Source organism: Octopus bimaculoides, chromosome 12 (assembly GCF_001194135.2).
Source record: "Octopus bimaculoides isolate UCB-OBI-ISO-001 chromosome 12, ASM119413v2, whole genome shotgun sequence".
Taxonomy (NCBI): Eukaryota; Metazoa; Mollusca; class Cephalopoda; order Octopoda; family Octopodidae; genus Octopus; species Octopus bimaculoides.
The window spans coordinates 2062609-2069246 of NC_068992.1; the positions used below are offsets into that span (position 1 = coordinate 2062609).

At 38.4% G+C, this 6638-nt stretch overlaps 1 long non-coding RNA gene across 1 annotated transcript in view; it reads left to right on the forward strand.

The window, feature by feature from the left end:
* The window catches only part of LOC128249182 (uncharacterized), an 11158-nt gene extending 5141 nt beyond the window's left edge, over positions 1–6017 (forward strand). Inside the window, exon 2 of the long non-coding RNA XR_008265275.1 lies at positions 3740–6017. This is a non-coding gene — a long non-coding RNA (uncharacterized LOC128249182). The remainder of the gene's footprint in view (positions 1–3739) is intronic.
* The last annotated feature ends 621 nt before the right edge of the window (positions 6018–6638 follow it).

Sequence of the window (6638 nt, forward strand, 5' to 3'; positions counted from 1 at the left end):
ACATTATCTCTATATAATGATGCATGTATATGTAGGGGTATATAAGTATATATATAGATATATATATATATGTATGTATAATAAACACACATACACAGATATATATAAATATACATACGTCAATCTTTCTATGTATGTTTATACTCGAATGTATACTCATATACACGAACGTATAAGCTACCTCATACATGCATAAATGCCACATGCAGTTACTTGTATAAATACACACACAAATTTTCGCATACATACATCCATACACACCAACCCACACACACACACACACACACACACACTCACACACACATTCACATTCGCACCCAACGAGAAATATACAAAGAGACCGATATATATAAATATAAAAATCACGAGAAAAAAACACTCCCAACTCTGCGTAGCCCCTCGCCTCTCGCCCCACACACAGCGGTGTACCCTCAGCATCATCACCACCTCCACCCTCAACTTCTATTCCGGGTACTACCCCTACTGCTGCTACACCGCCACCCCCACCACCATTACCAGCACCACCACCAACAACAACAACAGGAACGCACCACTATTTCTATAAAGACTGCCACGGTCATTGCTCGCACCACCTCCGCCGCCACCGTCCCTACCATTTCACGATGGCCCCTACAATTACTCCTTCCACTACCATCATCATCATCATCATCCTCAGCCACATCTTTCCCCGCCTCATCATCATCTTCGTCGTCGTCGTCGTCATCATCATCATCGTAACCATCATCACAACTGCCACTAATATAACACCATTCTTACTACTGTGTCCATCATCATCATCATCATCATCATCCTCATCATCAGCAGCAGCAACACCAACAGCACCTTCAGACATCATCGCTACCCTAGCCCCTACCTTCCCCATCATCATCATCAACAGTCAACCACACTAGTTACCACCTCCGACCTCACTGCAACACCACCCATAGTAACAACAACAACAACAGCTACAACGACACCACCACCACCATAGCGAGGAACGACTGCACTACCAATAACAACTATCGCAATCACCATGACCACCACCTCAGACAATATCATAACTATTATTTCCCTCATCACAACCATCTGAAGTATAACCACCACCACTTCAACCACCTCCTATACTTCATTAGAACCATAACTACCACCCTCACCTCCACCACTACCACCAGCTCCACCGCCGCCACCACCACCATCACCTCATAATAAACACTAATTCTATGTGGTCGCTCGACCTTCTGGAAATAGCAGTCAAATCAATCACTCACAAATTAAACCTAAGCGAAGAGCAGCATATTGAATAATGCGTTCTTGATGGATCACACCTAAGTGTTTCATGGGATGGTCACATCTGGAGGGCTTGGACTGAATTGTGCTAGTAACAATAATACTTCAACACAAAATAGCAGTTGCAACGCATCTCACATTAATATCTTTGTGTATATTATGAGTGTGTGTATGCATGTGTGTGTGTTGGTGTGTATATGCTTGAATGTATATTTGTATATGTGTATGTGCATGTTTGTATAAGTGTGTGTCTGCATGTTGAATATTATATAAGTATACGAATGAAAGACGTACTTGAATATATATGCGTTTGCCGCGTACACACACACTTGTATAATATATATATATATATATATATGTATGTATGTATGTATGTATGTATGTATGTATGTATGTATGTGTGTGTGTATATGTATGTATGTATATATGTATGTATATATATATATATATACACATATATATGTATGTATATGTATATATATATATATATATATATATATATATATATATATATATATATATATATATATATACGTATGTATGTACGTATATATGTATACATATATATACATATATATCTATGTACTTGTATATACATTTATATATATACATATGTATATAAGTGTGTGTGTATGTGTGTGTATAAAAGTGTGTGTGTATGTATGTATGTATGTATGTATGTATGCTGCCATATGTGTTAATACATAGTTTCTCGTTTTCCACACAGCATAATACAATACTGAAACAAGTTCTTCCTCGCGACATCTGCTTATTGGGCGTGTTTTGTTTAGGGAATCGAATGGCGGCATCAGGAGCGCAGTGGACAAAATGGTTATCGATTTTGCTTTCGTTCCCGCTCTGAGTTCAAATTTGAGTAAAGATTTCGGTTTCATTCAAATACCTAAAACTCTTGTTGTCAACTCATCGATTCTCATTTTATTTTTTCTACAATAAAATTTAGAAAGTCTCGTGAACGTGGCAAATACATATATGACCATTATTGCGTCGGACCAAATGTTCCGAGGTATTTCTTCCGGTTTTACATTCCGGGTTCAAAATCCGCCAAAGTCGACTTTGCCTTTCATTCTATCGGGGTCGATAAAATATATATCAGTTTATCACTGGGGTCGATATAATCAACTTACACCCTCCCACCGAACTTGCTGACCATGAGCCAAAAATCGAAACCATTATTAATATTATTATTATTATTATTATTATTATAAACGATGTTAGCCTGGGTGAGAGATTTTGAATGGCGACTGTGTATAAGTTATGAGTTACTGTGGGAGACTTTTAAGTGGCAAATTATTAAAAAGAAGAAAAATTCCATACGCTGGTCTGAAGGTGCTGTAATGGAGTGATTGCGGAGGTAAAGGTGGGCGACTTTGCATATTTACGATAAATTCAGCTTGCGTGTCTGAAGCCAAACTGGAGCTGACAGCAACTGAACCTATTCGTATGAGCTAACGATGACGACCCGTCCGGGGCTACGCACCCGTTCAGAGTCCATGTAATGATTAAAATGCGGTACAGGACCGAATGGATTAGATTATTTGTTGGTTTTATCGTGAAGACAAATCCCTGCTTTCCTTTGGCAAGGAAATGTGGATAGCGTTATTCTAACTTGTGGTTAGGCTGAAGGAAGTTTGTGTAGTGGATGAGGTTAAAAGTTTTCAGGATAAAACATTTCCTGTCAGGAAGCCAAACCCTCATCAAATTCTTCAAGAATCAGTTGAGAAGAAAGTTGAAGATAGGAAGGAGGACGCTGGACCCAACAAAATTTTTGAATTTTGGGTGAAAGGGACGAAATTGGCATGGCTAAACAGGTCCTTGCTAATTCTACGATTGTACAATTGAGGCAAGAACTGGGAGAAAGCATCGCCTTTTGTTCTACCAAAGTAGGGAATGGAGGGTTCAAATAGACCCCTTTGGTCCTTATTTTGTAAATCCTTTCTCGTTATTGTCTTATACTTTTATACTGTTTTAGCTACATAGTTTATTATTATTATTATTATTTCGTAATATATCTCTATGGGTCGATCCTTATTTGACGGAAATTCGTCACTGCTTTTCTTTTTCTTCTTTGTTCTTTTTTTTTTTTTGTTATTTCACTTTCATACTGTCCCCAGTGTGTGGGTCTCAAATCATTAGCGCGTCAGAAAAAAAAATGCTTATCTGCATTTTTATCGGGCTCTTTTCGTTCCATGTTCAAATCCTGCCGAGGTCACCTTTTGCTTTTCATCCATCGAGATCGATAAAATAAGTAGCAGTCAAGTACTAGGGTCGATAAAATCGACTTAACCCCTCCCCTCCCTTCAAATTGCTGGCCTTGTGCCAACAATTAGAAAGAGTCATTATCATTGCTGTTGTGGTTGTTTTTATTTTATTGTTGCCATCATTATCATCATCTTCATCATCATCATCAATATCATAATCATTTGTATTTTAGCGCGAATGGGCTTGTCCCTTTCGCCCTCTTTGTGTTAATGGATTTACCACGCCACGTTTATAACTCAACGGAAAATCTTTGGATTAATTTCCCGACGTTGGAACATTTTAGTCTCCACCCTGCTTACCTTGGGGTGAAAAGGACACGGTTTGTTTTTAAACCTTTTTGTATTTCCTATTCTATAAACTTTATTTACTACAAACACGAATTGACTTCGTTTCATGGATGAATTCGCTACAGCAGTGGCGACATTGATGCAAACTGGCACATCCCGCCACAAGATGCAAATAAATAAATATAAGCAATAAATTTTTTAAAAAAACATATTTATAAAAGATAACCAACAAAACAAGAAAATAAAACAACCACTAAACAAACAGATACAACAAACATTACAAACAAATAAATAACGAATTTGTGAAAAAAAAATAATAATAACATGAGTTTTGTTATGGAGTAACCCACAAACAATATTTGGACATTCGTCTAGTCGAAGAAAATAAGTGATATGGGAGATGTGTGTTATTGAGGATAGTGTTGCTTGAAGAACACATACAGAAACAGGCAAGAAGGAAACTAATTAAAAAAATGCATCAATAAAATAAAAGATGCCCTGAAGAGAGCTCTAGGACAAGAAGCCCGAGTGGATACGAAGAAGGATGTGATTTTCATGAAATGCTGCAAAGTAAAGGACAGTGTCCGCCTGATTTTCACACCGATGAAAAGTTGAGGTGATTCGTCAGTTTGGTGTACCATAGCTATGATCATTGGCTCATAATACAATACTTAGGCCCATTCAATATAGGAGAGATAGCCAGGGATAGGGAGTAGCAATTGGAACCCTTGACTGTGAGGGAAACTATCAAAAGAAATGACGTGGTCGGAGGTTGTTAGTTGAGTAGAGAGTAGCAAGTTCTAATCTTAGTTTCTCTGAACAAAGCATACAACTATTCCAAACCTGTCGCAGGTGTAGAAACAAAAGAATTGTGACTAGCTGTGCAACGCAAGAAGCCAAGCTATTGTAGTTGTACTAAAAGGTATTTTAGAAGAATCTGTATCGAAGAATGAGAAAGACAGAGAAAGAAAGTGATTGAGGTGGGGAGAGCAACGGAAAAGGCAAAAATCACAACAGCTCTAGAGTGTGTTGTTTTAAAAATACTTTCAGTTTTATCGCCTCTGGCAGGTCCGAGGATGGTCAAAGAACACGATTCACTTCCTTGGACATAAGTCAATATCCACAGCTACTATTAAGCCCCATCCCCACGATATCCGTGTGGGGGTGGGGGTGGACATGGAGTAGTGAAAAGGGTTGATGATGTGGGCGTCAATACAAAAGGCAAAAAAGATTTTAAAAGAGGTGACCACAAATGAAAGTCGATCCCCAAATAAACGCATTGAAAATAAAATATACTCGAAACGAAACGGAAGAAAACAGAAAGAGAAAGAATGTGTCGTTTGTAGAGCAGACGAAAAATAATGAACTGCTAATAAAATACAATTTGTCTACGATCCGTGAAGGTGCGTGGCTTAGTGGTTGGGGCATTCGGCTCACGATCGTGAGTTCAATTCCCGGCGACGCGTTGTGTCCTTGAGCAAGACATTTTATTTCACGTTGCTCCAGTCCACTCACCTGGCAAAAATGAGTAGTACCTGTAATTCAAAAGGGCCAGCCTTGTCTGTCACACTCTGTGTCAAACTGAATTGCCCTGAGAACTACGTTAAGGGTACACGTGTCTGTAGAGTACTCAGCCACTTGCACGTTAATTTCACGAGCAAGTGGTTCCGTTGATCGTATCATCTGGGACCCTCGTCGTCGTAACCGACGGAATGCTCCTAAAGTCTACGATCCACTACTGTGCAACCACAAAGGGACTGTGAATGATTTCTCGCCTGATCTAATACCAAAAGATGCTCGCTGGCGCCTTCGGGTGTTGTTTCATGTAGGAGACCACAGTGTGTGGTGCACGGCCCGACTGAATTGTTATGTTTTGTACGCGGTTTGGTAACTCTAACTGGCCTTCGTTTCTTTATTGATTTGCACTGTTTTCAATCATAATACGCGCGCGCGTGTGTGTGTGTGAGTGAGATAGGGGGGGAGTATGTATAATTAGGTTTTTCATCAATGGTAGATCTATAACAAATGTTTTATTTATTCTTTAATATCTCTCCCGTTTCCTTTGTTTTATTTCAACATTGTTCGACCATCCCTCACGTTTGTATCCCTTAGGTCTAGCGTTTTCACTGTATGGGAAAACAATAAAAGTAAATATCATTATTATTATTATTGTTGTCGATGTTGTTGTTGTTGCTGTTGTTGTTGTCATTGAAATCCATATTGATATCGTCGTCGTCTCGGTTGTCGCTGTTGCTATTGATGTTGCTACAGTTGTTGTTAAGGCCTTTAATCATCTCTAATCTAACAAACCCGTCGATGATGAAAGTCACTCCAGCAATGGCTAACCAGTCTATTATTCAAAGCATTAATTTCCAGCGATTAAAACGGAATGGTGGTGAGGTAGACTTTTCCCTCTCTTAAAATGACGGAACACGACTGAAGGAGATGTGGCCGTTGCTTCTATTAGATCGTAAGAGGACATAGAGAGATTGTAGTCTTGCTTCCAAATCGTGTGACGTATATAATAAATCAGGTATAAGTCTTCAGTAGTTACACTTGTATATTTATAAATAGAACTGTAACCATACAGACGTGGACAAATTGAAATACACATACACACATACATATAATAAAATAGACACACTCACTCACACGTATTACACACAATCTATTTTATCTTTTCCTGCCTTTATGTTTACATAAACAAACACACGAACACACAAATAGGCAAACACACACACACACAAATATATATATATATATATATATATATATATATATATA